At 51.9% G+C, this 12,271-nt stretch overlaps 3 non-coding genes across 3 annotated transcripts; all 3 read left to right on the top strand.

The window, feature by feature from the left end:
• The first annotated feature begins 106 nt into the window (after positions 1-106).
• On the top strand, positions 107-198 carry TRNAI-UAU (transfer RNA isoleucine (anticodon UAU)). Its single transcript is given in 2 exon segments — positions 107-144; positions 163-198. It is a non-coding gene; the product is annotated as a tRNA-Ile (tRNA).
• Positions 199-11,364: 11,166 nt separating this feature from the next.
• Positions 11,365-11,456, top strand: TRNAI-UAU (transfer RNA isoleucine (anticodon UAU)). The gene is given in 2 exon segments: positions 11,365-11,402; positions 11,421-11,456. It is a non-coding gene; the product is annotated as a tRNA-Ile (tRNA).
• Positions 11,457-11,554: 98 nt separating this feature from the next.
• On the top strand, positions 11,555-11,646 carry TRNAI-UAU (transfer RNA isoleucine (anticodon UAU)). The gene is given in 2 exon segments: positions 11,555-11,592; positions 11,611-11,646. It is a non-coding gene; the product is annotated as a tRNA-Ile (tRNA).
• Positions 11,647-12,271: the final 625 nt, after the last annotated feature.

Below are 12,271 nucleotides of genomic sequence, written 5' to 3' on the forward strand. Positions count from 1 at the left end.
TGTTCTTTTATATTCGACATTCGAGAAAAAAAGTCCGCATACGTACGGCAATTTATCATTCCATTGCTACCCGATATATGCTCACTTAGGTTTCTCCTGCACTCAATCCCCAGTGGCGCAATTGGTTAGCGCACGGTACTTATACGACAGTTCTCGTGAGCCATGCCGGGGTTGTGAGTTCGAGCCTCACCTGGGGAATGGTCTTTTATATTCGACATTCGAGAAAAAAAGACCGCATACGTACGGCAATTTATCATTCCATTGCTACCCGATATATGCTCACTTAGGTTTCTCCTGCACTCAATCCCCAGTGGCGCACATTCTGCTTCCGGCAGCCGAGCTGAGTGGCCAGCAGAATCATGGGCTCCAGTGGAGCAGCGACAGCGGCCACTTTTGGCCGCGGAAACAGGCTTACCGACGAAGACAAGGAGTACCCGTTTATTTTGACGCAACTGCCGAAAAGACGAGTAATGATCAACGCCAAGTTTTTACACGGGGATGTACGTGCGAGACCCTACAAGGTTGAAGACTTCGGGGACGCCCTATTGCCGACGGGCGTGCTACCTGACGTGGTATGCATAGGGGCGTACCAGATTAACCACGTCTGGGCGGTGACTCTCAGTGATGCGACTGCCACAAAACGCCTGCTGGCCATGAAGGAAATGCAAGTGAAGGGACGACGGTGCGTGATTGTTGACCCAGAAGACCAGCAGGTGAAGCTTAGGCTTCACTGGCTGCTGCACGGCGTTTCCGATGAGGACATCCGGACGGCGTTCGCAGCATTTGGCAAGGTGAAAGAGGTGAGCCGAGAGCTGTGGCGTGTCCAAGGCATGGGTGATAAGATCTCTACTACCCGGACCGTGCTCCTGAAGCTGAACCGCGGCGTAAAACTGGAAGACCTGCCTCATCAGGTGCGCGTCGGCGGAGAGCTAGCATTGGTGGTCGTTCCCGGGAGGCCCATGCAGTGTCTGCGCTGCCAATGCACGGGACACGTCCGCCGAGATTGTAAGGTTCCCCGCTGTTCAAGGTGCAGGCGTTTCGGCCACGTTGATGCTGACTGCGTCAAATCGTATGCAGCCGTGACAGGACCAGCAACGAGTGACGTTGCTGCAGAGCACGTTATGGACGTGGTCCAGACGGAGGACGCCGCCAAAGGAACCGGAGACCTGGTTCCGACAGCGATAGTCAGTGGGACATCAATCGTCGGCGCAGAAGGCACGGTGGCTGAGGCTGGCGAGAAGACGTGCAAGACGGTACAGGTCCTGTCTTCAGTGGGTCATGCTACGGGGAGCGTTAACGACGAGGCACCCGATGACGACACGACAGCAATGCTGCAGGACGAGGACACCAACGACGGTGAGCAGACTGCAACTCTCGGTGCCCCAGTCAAGCGCCCCCCCCGACGCGACCAAGGACCGGGACGGTAGTGCAACCAGCACCAACGAGGGTCCACCGTCGAAGGCGCCTCATGGGAGGTGGATGGGCTTCAAACCAAAACCTAATATTCCGCAAGAAAAAAAGCCTGCTGTCAAAGTGGGGACGGTGACCAACGCCAGCAAGCCGGAAGGTCCCGGAGGCGGCTAGCCGAGGGCTAGTTGTGAAGGGTAGGCACCATGCTCCAGGCCTTCTTTTTTTCTTAGTTAAGATGGCTCTCTTACCGTCACTTAGTATCGCCACATTAAACGTGAGAGGGTTGGCGGCTAGTCGTAGGCAAAGTCAGGTCCTACGGTTGGTCACTGACCAAGACATAGACGTACTAGCCGTCCAGGAGACCAAGGTTGACGGAGAGGAGGAGACCGGGAGCATGGTGCGGCGTTTCACGACTAGATATTATGCGGTCGTGAGTCACGCGGTAGGGACGTCCGCCGGTTGTGTTCTGTTTGTAAAGATGTTGCCTGATCTTGTTGTTCAAAGTGTATTTTCATGTCAGTCCGGAAGGATTCTTTTTTGTGATTTTGTTTATCGTGAAATTGAATTTCGAGTCATGTGCATATATGCGCCGAATTCTGTTGAAGAGCGCACCTTATCTTTCGAGAACCTTTTTCAGTATATTTGCAGCGATAAGTGCATGATTTTGTTGGGGGATTTTAATTGTGTATTGAGTGCTCGGGATAGAGCCAATAATGCTGGTATTCGTGATAGAAGCAGCAATGTGTTGACTAAACTAATAAGTGAAATGAACTGGACGATGTTTGCGAGTGTCTGGAGGGGGAGCGGGAAGTAATGTACACGCGATTTCAAGCTATTAGTCACGCGAGGTTAGACCGCATGTACATATCGCAAGACATGATTCCAAAGTGCCATAGTTATTCTGTGGCACCAGTATTGTTCTCAGATCACTGCTTTGTGAAATGTAACATAGGCACGGAGAGGAAGAGAGAATCTTTTAATTGGGACCTATGGAAAATGAACGCCTTACTACTAAAAGACCAACCATTTGTAGAGGCAGTACATGAGGCCGTTAGGGAGGTTTGTGAGGAAAATAGTCAAACAGCCGAGAAATGGGAAGGTTTCAAGCAAAACGTAAAAATGAAAGCCTGTGAAAGATCGAGCTGTTTAAAGTTTGAGAAGGAAATGAAAGAAAAGAGCTTGCGAAAGACACTTAAGCAGCTGATAGCGCTTGAGTGCGAAGAGCCAGGGGCGTATAAACAAGATGTGCGAACCATTAAAGAAAAAATCGAGCAGCTCGACAAAGAACGGTATCAAGGTGCGATGGTGCGCGCAAGAACAAATGCATTAGTAGCTGGAGAGACGCCCACTAAAACGGCGCTTGGACTTGAAAGAGCGCAAGGTCGAAGGAATCACGTCGATAAGATTCTATGGAATGGCACAACTGCCGACGACAGAAAGACTATAGGTCAAGCGTTTTTAGAGTATTACCACTCCCTCTTTGCGTTTCAAGAAGCGAATGTAGACGAGTTCAAAAAGGTCTTACTCGGTCGCATGCCGCGATTGATTGACGACACAAAAGAACGAATAGAAGAGAAAATAACAGAAAGCGAAGTTGAAAAGGCAATTGAGGATTTGAATCAAGGCAAATCACCTGGACCTGACGGCCTGGGCGCTTGTTTATATAAAGCTTTCGAGAAGGAACTGTCACCGTTGCTAACACAGCTGTTTAGTGATGCGTGTGAGAACAAAGCTTTGCCACCTTCTTTTGACAAAGCGCATACCATACTCCTCCCTAAGAGTGATCAAGTGGAGAAACTTAGGCTAGTGACATCTTAGAGGCCGATATCTTTAACCAATGTAGATTATAACATTTTCATGAATGTTTTGGCAGCCAGACTTCAAAGTGTAATAAAGGAAATCGTCGCAGATCACCAAACGTGTGGGATCAAAGGAAGGTCGATTTTTTCGAATATTCACACGATGCGGTGCGTGCTCGAGTGCTGCGACGTCACCTTGGGCGGAGTCTCAGTGCTTCAGCTCGACCTCGAGAAAGCCTTTGATTGTGTGGCGCATGGTATTTTGTTTGCCATTTTGGATCACGGTAATATTGGTTCCATCATCGCTGAGGGAGTGGTGTTGGCGTATCAGAACTGCACAACACGCTTAATTGTGAATAAATCATTGGGGGCCCCCATTAACGTCATGCGTTCTGTGCGTCAGGGCTGCCCCCTCAGTCCTCTTTTGTTTGGGATGTACATAGAAACTATGTGCTTGGCCATAATTGAAAATGATCAAATACGCGGTTAGAGCTTGGCAGACACAGAAGTGAAGCTCTTGGCATACGCAGATGACATCGCAGTGTGTTGTACAAGCAAACAAAGTGTGACGGAAACGATAAGGGTAGTGAAAAATTTTTGCGATGTGATGGGCAGTAGAGTGAACTGGGGCAAGTCGCTTGGTTTGTGGCACGGAGAGTGGGCTTCGGCCCCGGACAATTTTGCAAATGTGAGCTGGATAAGAACCTCGACCAGATATCTAGGTATTCCCATGGACAGTTACAAAAATAGCGATGAATACTGGATGAACCAAACAAAACAAACTAGAGAAAAAGCAGAAAGGTGGAAAGGCATCAATCTGTCCATTTTCGCTAAGGCAACGGTGTGTAACATGTTTTTTATTACGAAGTTGTGGTATGTCATGCAGACGTTGTACTGTTCAAGGGTAAACGTGCAAAAGCTGCACAGAGTGTTCGCGGTTTTTATCTGGGGCTCTACCTGGGAAAGGTGTAGCCGAACAAATCTGTTCAGGCACGTGAAGGAAGGGGGGCTGGGCTTGGCGCATCTTTTTGTTCGACAGCTTGTCACCCGCTTTTTGTTTTTTCGCGATGTGCGCGATCCTTTTTTGCGCACCGTATGTCAGCTCAGGTTGAACGACGCATTGCCTGCATATGTTGTTAGTACGGCAAGCATGACCGGAACACTGCGTGGTTATTTTAAGGAAGTGGCCGACAGTGTGCGTTTCCTTTCAGTTCGTTTTTCAAACGATTATCTGTGTCACGTGAAAAGGAAAACACTGTATAAAGATGTGTGCGACATTGTGTTCCCAGTGCCGTTATTCAGAGCCATATACAGTGGAGGGCCAGGACAAGACGTCCTTAAACGCGTGAAACGAATGCAGGTGCCACCAGGGGTTAAAACCTTCTTTTTTAGGCTCCACACAGGAACGCTCTCTATGAAGTCTTTTGTGGAAAAACGAGGCTGTCTTGTGCCGTGGCGATCCCACTACTTGATCTGTCAGAAGCCGGAGACCATTGATCATGTTTTCTTGCATTGCCGGGCGGCGGTTTTCTTTTGGGACGTTTTAAAGCGAACGCTGAAAAAGGAGTTACCGGTGTACCCCAAGGGATTAGGTATCTGCCAATTAAAGATGAAGACGGAGTACCGTATGACCTTATTATGTAGAATGCCCTCCACTCTATATGGCGAGCTCGCATGGCCGGGTACCATTGCGACACCGACGCTCGGCCAGCGCGTATATATTTCAGAGAGTGTATGTCCCTATTTATTGAAATGCAGAAAATGCAAGAGTGTGTACCGGATGTGCTGTCGAGGCTCGAACCTCTGACAGTCATGAAGGAATTTTAATTTAACAACGTCAGTCCTATGCGGATGGATGGCTTTCTAGCGCTTTTTTGTTTCTTGTCTTCCTTTTTCTCTTGCAAGAGGCTTGCATTTGTGTCATGAGTGTGAAATTCATAAGTGCGATGTTATATTGACACGTGTACTTATCTTTATCGGGAAACCACGTTTCGCCGCTTAACAACTGTAATCGCAGAGCGAGGGACGCGCCTGCATGTATCCGACGTTTCTGGAAAGTTATCGACGCTTCTATCCGCGTGTCTGTTGTCGCCGAACCTTGTGTTATCAGATTTCATCGCGTGACACGAATGGTGTAGAACTTTGTGGAAGACACGCGGGTCCGATCAGTTAATCTGGAGCATTCGACGACTGATCTATAAAAGCCGACGCGCTTGACCCGCTGATCAGATTTCCGACGATTGCCGACCGTGTTCGCCGCTATCGTTGTGCTATAAGTGTAGCCTGTTTTTGTGGGCACAGGTTCGCCCAATAAAAGCTAGTTTTGTATTCCACCGTATTCTTGCTTTCTTCACCGTAACTACCCGGTGACATCTGGTGGAGGTGCTTTTCGTTCATGTACCGGACGCCCCCGACAAGCCGTGATCCAAGCCCGGAGCACAAAGAAAACACCAACGTAGTCCCGGAGCATCGAGCAAGCCGCCGTCTTCAACAGCTGCCCCCGGAGCACGGACTTCTACCTGAGAAGACCAAGAAGATTGTGGACAAGGCAACCCCAATGGCAGCCCCAGCGTCCCCCATCGTGCTGCAGCAGCCCAGGGAACCTCCGACGTTCCGCGGATCAACATTCGAGGATCCGGAAACCTGGCTCGAAACGTATGAGAGGGTCGCTAAGTTTAACAGTTGGGACAGCGACGACAAGCTGCGGCATGTCTATTTCGCATTGGAAGACGCCGCCAGGACGTGGTTCGAGAATCGGGAAGCCACCTTAACGACGTGGGACCTTTTCCGAAGCGGCTTCTTGCACACGTTTACAAGCGTCGTGCGAAAAGAGCGAGCCCAAGCTCTACTAGAAACCAGAGTGCAGCTGCCAAACGAGACGATCGCAATCTTCACGGAGGAGATGGCCCGTCTTTTCCGGCACGCCGACCCGGACATGTCGGAGGAGAAAAAAGTTCGCTTCCTGATGCGCGGCGTCAAGCAAGACCTTTTCGCTGGACTTATTCCTAACCCACCGAAGACTGTGGCTGAGTTTTCTGCAGAGGCATCGACGATCGAGAAAACTCTGGAGATGCGCACCCGGCAATATAACCGCCAGGGGCACACGCCGCAGTATGCCATCCAAGGACTAGGTTCGGACGACCTTCAAGAGACCATCAGGGCCATTGTGCGCGAAGAACTGCGCAAGGTCCTGCCGTCGTCGTAGCCTCAAGTGGCCTCGATCGCTGACATCGTCAAAGATGAGGTTCAGCGGTCGCTTGGAGTTAAGGAGGTGCAACCTCAATTACCGCAACCCCAGCCAGAAGCGATGACCTACGCCGCCGTCGCACGCCGTCAAGGACCCCCTCCGCGACCGCGCCAGGGCCCTGTCACGCCGCAGTTCCGTCGTCCGCCGCCGCCACCGCCAGCACGACCACCCGTCGCCCAGCACACCTACGCGAGGAAGATGGACATTTGGCGCGCTCCTGACCACCGCCCGCTATGCTACCACTGCGGAGAAGCGGGTCATGTCTACCGACGATGTCCCTACCGGGAGATGGGACTGCGAGGGTTCGCCGTGAATGCGCCGCGTCCACAGCTTGGCGAGCTCCCACGTGACATCGCCGATTACCTCGCCGCTACTCAGTGGAGCCCTCGACGGCCATCCCGTTCGCCGTCCCCAGGCCGCTACCTGTCGCCGCAGCGCCGACCATACACCGGCCCAGCCCGGGGCCGCTCTGCGAGCCCATATCCGGAAAACTAAAAGCAGCAACCGAGGAGGTGCGGTTGCTGTTCGTCGAACTGACGAAGATCCTCCGCCACCGACGAAGACGACGAAGAAACCATCCCGACGACCTAATGACGACACGCCGCCGTTCCGACGAAGTCAGGAAGCCAAGACTACACCGACAAAAGACGGCTTGACGATGCGACGTTCCAGCTTCAGTTCAACACGACGCAGCCGCGATCCGACGCCGAGACCTAACTGTAACGCCAGACAAAGAACCACCGACCTCGACGTGCTTCTCGACGGCCACGCAGTCACCGCCTTAGTAGACACAGGAGCCGATTACTCCGTCATGAGTGGATACATCGCCGCCCAGTTGAGGAAAGTTAAGACTGCATGGGAAGGCCCTCAAATACGCACCGCTGGAGGACACCTGATTACGCCGACTGGGATCTGCACGGCAAGAATTACCGTTCATGACCGGACTTACGCTGCCACCTTCGTTGTCCTACAACAGTGTTCACGAGACGTCATTCTCGGCATGGACTTCCTGAGTCAACATGACGCAGTCATCGACCTGAAGTCGAAGTCGATAACGCTGTCACAAGATCAAGCGATACCACCGGAGAGCTGTCGTAGTCACCACGCCTTGAGTGTGCTCGAAGATCAAGTGAGCATCCCGCCGCGCGCCAGCATTATTATTTCCGTCGGCACTGAAACACCCGCTGACATAGAAGGCGTCATCGAGGGCGACCAACATCTACTGCTCGCCCGTGAAATTTGCGTCGCAAGAGGGATCGCTCGGCTCCACGGAGGGCAGGTGGAAGTTATGCTCAGCAACTTCAGCCAAGAGTTCAAGCACATCAACAAGGGCACGACAATCGCATACATCGAGGAAATTGTGGAAACCAGCAATGCCTTTGTCCTCTCGGATTCAGCCGCATCTACCCCGATGAGCATTGTCCCCGAACCAGACTTCGACGTGAATCCAAGTCTTCCTATGAGTAAGCAGCAACAGATCAGAAGTCTTCTCCGACGATATAAAGACTGCTTTTCGACGTCATCGAGGATTCGACAAACACCAGTTGCAAAGCATCGCATAATAACCGAAGAGAGCGCTCGACCACTCCGCCAGAGCCCTTACCGAGTTTCGACGCGAGAACGTGAAGCTATTAGGCAACAAGTCGACGAAATGCTGCACGACGACATCATCCAGCCGTCGAAAAGCCCGTGGGCCTCTCCTGTAGTCCTGGTAAAGAAAAAGGACGGAACCCTACGCTTCTGCGTCGACTATCGTCGACTGAACAAGATCACGAAGAAGGACGTGTACCCCCTTCCACGGATAGACGACGCATTGGATCGGCTCTGCAACGCTAAATACTTCTCATCGATGGACCTCAACTCTGGCTACTGGCAAATAGAAGTCTACGAGAGAGATCGCGAAAAGACTGCCTTCATCACGCCAGACGGCCTCTACGAGTTCAAGGTCATGCCATTCGGACTGTGCTCGGCGCCTGCAACGTTTCAGCGCGTCATGGACACGGTGTTAGCCGGACTGAAGTGGCAGACGTGCCTTGTTTACCTGGATGACGTCGTTGTCTTCGCCGGAAATTTCGACGATCACCTTAGGCGGCTTGCGACAGTGTTAGAAGCCATCAAGTCATCAGGGCTCACTCTGAAGCCGGAAAAGTGCCGCTTCGCTTACGATGAGCTTTTGTTCCTAGGCCACGTGATCAGTAAATCAGGAGTACGCCCCGACCCACAGAAGACAGCTGCCATCGCAAAGTTCCCGCAGCCAACCGACAAGAAGGCAGTGCGCAAATTCCTTGGCATGTGTGCCTACTATAGGCGCTTTGTCAAGGACTTCTCACGCATCGCGGAGCCGTTAACACATCTAACCAAATGTGATGTCGCGTTCAAGTGGGAAACGCCGCAGGCCAAGGCATTTCAAGAACTCAAACGACGCATGCAGTCGCCGCCGGTACTTGCACACTTCGACGAGGACGCCGATACCGAAATCCACACTGACGCCAGTAGCCTAGGCCTCGGTGCCGTCCTAGTCCAGAGGAAAGAAGGACTTGACAGGGTGATATCGTATGCTAGCCGGTCGCTGTCAAAAGCGGAAAGCAACTATTCTACGACTGAAAAGGAATGCCTCGCCATCATTTGGGCTATAGCTAAATTCCGCCCTTACCTCTATGGCAGGCCATTCAAAGTCGTCAGTGACCATCATGCATTGTGTTGGCTAGCTAACTTAAAGGACCCTTCAGGACGGCTGGCGCGGTGGAGCCTCAGACTACAAGAATATGACGTCACGGTAATATACAAGTCCGGAAGAAAACACTCCGACGCCGACTGTTTATCGCGCGCCCCCATCGATCCCCCACCGCAAGACGACGAGGACGACGACGCCTTCCTTGGGACAATAAGCGCGGAAGACTTCACTAAACAGCAACGAGCAGACCCGGAGCTAAAAGGTCTCGTCGAGTATTTGGAAGGGAACACCGACGTTGTCCCTAGGGCATTTAAGCGCGGGTTGTCGTCATTCACGCTACAAAACAACCTGCTCGTGAAGAAGAACTTCTCACCAGTCCACGCCAGCTACCTTCTTGTTGTACCGTCAGCGCTGCGTCCAGAAATACTGCATGCCCTACACGACGATCCAACCGCTGGGCACCTCGGATTCTCCCGGACGCTGTCGAGAATACAGGAAAGGTATTACTGGCCGCGTCTGACCGCCGACGTCGCCCGTTACGTCAAGACATGCAGAGACTGTCAACGACGCAAGACACCACCGACAAGGCCAGCAGGATTACTACAGCCGATCGAACCTCCTCGCCGACCATTCCAGCAGATTGGGATGGATTTGTTGGGGCCGTTTCCGATATCAACATCCGGGAATAAGTGGATCGTCGTGGCGACGGACTATCTCACCCGCTTTGCTGAAACTAAAGCTCTACCAAAAGGCAGCGCAGCCGAAGTGGCGAAATTTTTCGTCGAGAACATCCTGCTGCGACATGGTGCCCCAGAAGTCCTCATTACCGACAGAGGAACGGCTTTTACAGCAGAGCTCACCCAAGCCATTCTGCAGTACAGCCAGACAAGCCACAGGAGGACAACTGCCTACCATCCGCAGACGAATGGTCTCACGGAGCGCCTGAACAAGACCCTCGCCGACATGCTAGCAATGTACGTCGACGTCGAACACAAGACGTGGGACGCGGTCCTGCCGTACGTAACCTTTGCGTACAACACGGCGGTGCAAGAAACTACACAGATCACGCCGTTCAAGCTGGTCTACGGCAGGAACCCGACGACGACGCTTGACGCCATGCTGCCGCACGTAACTGACGAAGAGAATGTTGACGTCGCTAGCTATCTCCAGCGCGCCGAAGAAGCCCGACAGCTCGCCCGCCTACGGATCAAGACCCAGCAGCGTACCGACAGCCGACACTACAACCTCCGACGACGCTTCGTCGAGTACCAGCCCGGCGATCGTGTATGGGTATGGACCCCGATACGCCGGCGAGGACTCAGTGAGAAGCTGCTGCGACGCTATTTCGGACCCTATAAGGTCATCCGACGTATTGGCGCACTAGACTATGAGGTCGTGCCAGACGGCATTTCGCACTCACAGCGACGCCGCGCACGATCTGAAGTGGTCCACGTGGTGCGCCTTAAACCATTTTACGGACGCTGATGAACTTCCTTAGTTTGTTGTTTTCTTTGATACGAGTGCTTTTCTTTGTTACTTTCGTTTGTTTGCAGCATCGGGTCGATGCTTTTTAAGAGGGGGGTAATGACACGTGTACTTATCTTTATCGGGAAACCAGGTTTCGCCGCTTAACAACTGTAATCGCAGAGCGAGGGACGCGCCTGCATGTATCCGACGTTTCTGGAAAGTTATCGACGCTTCTATCCGCGTGTCTGTTGTCGCCGAACCTTGTGTTATCAGATTTAATCGCGTGACACGAATGGTGTAGAACTTTGTGGAAGACACGCGGGTCCGATCAGTTAATCTGGAACATTCGACGACTGATCTATAAAAGCCGACGCGCTTGACCCGCTGATCAGATTTCCGACGATCGCCGACCGTGTTCGCCAGCCGCTATCGTTGTGCTATAAGTGTAGCCTGTTTTTGTGGGCACAGGTTCGCCCAATAAAAGCTAGTTTTGTATTCCACCGTATTCTTGCTTTCTTCACCGTCACTACCCCGTGACAATATTGAAAACCTGTAATAAATTAAAAAAAATCGCCAGTGGCGCAATTGGATAGCGCACGGTACTTATACGACAGTTCTCGTGAGCCATGCCGGAGTTGTGAGTTCGAGCCTCACCTGGGGACTGTTCTTTTATATTCGACATTCGAGAAAAAAGTCCGCACACGCACGCCAATTTATCATTCCATTGTTGCCCGATATATGCTCACTTAGTTTTCTGCTGCACTCAATCCCCAGTGGCGCAATTGGTTAGCGCACGGTACTTATACGACAGTTCTCGTGAGCCATGCCGGGGTTGTGAGTTCGAGCCTCACCTGGGGAATGTTCTTTTATATTCGTGAAAAAGGTCCTCATACGCCCGCCAATTTATCATTCCATTGTTACCCGATATATGCTCACTTAGGTTTCTGCTGCATTCAATCCCCAGTGGCGCAATTGGTTAGCGCACGGTACTTATACGACAGTTCTCGTGAGCCATGCCGGGGCTGTGAGTTCGAGCCTCACCTGGGGAATGGTCTTTTATATTCGTCATTCGAGAGAAAAGTCCTCATACGCACGCCGATTTTAGCATTCCATAGTTACCCAATATATGCTCACTTAGGTTTCTGCTGCACTCAATCCCCAGTGGCGCAATTTTTTAGCGCACGGTACTTTTTTTCGTCAATGCAGGTCTTTGACATAACAAAGAATATTGTCGCGGTACAACGTGGACAGAATACAGGGAGACGTTCAAGAACAACAGGACAACCTGTTCAAAAACAAACGGAAACGAGACACGTCTTCTTCGTCCTCTCCCAAATCTGGGCCACCCACTAGACGGAGTCAGTTATTGCCCCCATCGTCGTTGTCTTCTAAGTAGAATATACGCGTCATTTGTCCCTCCCTAAAAGACCATCGCCCCGATGCTAAACCAGAAATGTCACTCGCGGAAGTAAGAGTCTCTCGCATAGTTATTTGGTCACATAAGGCTTCATGCGGACAACGTGCACAAGTTCAGGACAATGCGTGCGGCGCCGCGTACAACTGGCACTATCGGGGACGACCTCGTACGTGACATCACTGAGTCGGCGCAATACTCGGTATGGTCCGAAGTATCGTCTTAACAGCTTCTTGGAGAGGCCTCGTTTCCGTATGGGT

The sequence above is a fragment of the Dermacentor albipictus genome, chromosome 8 (genome assembly GCF_038994185.2).
Source record: "Dermacentor albipictus isolate Rhodes 1998 colony chromosome 8, USDA_Dalb.pri_finalv2, whole genome shotgun sequence".
Classification (NCBI taxonomy): Eukaryota; Metazoa; Arthropoda; class Arachnida; order Ixodida; family Ixodidae; genus Dermacentor; species Dermacentor albipictus.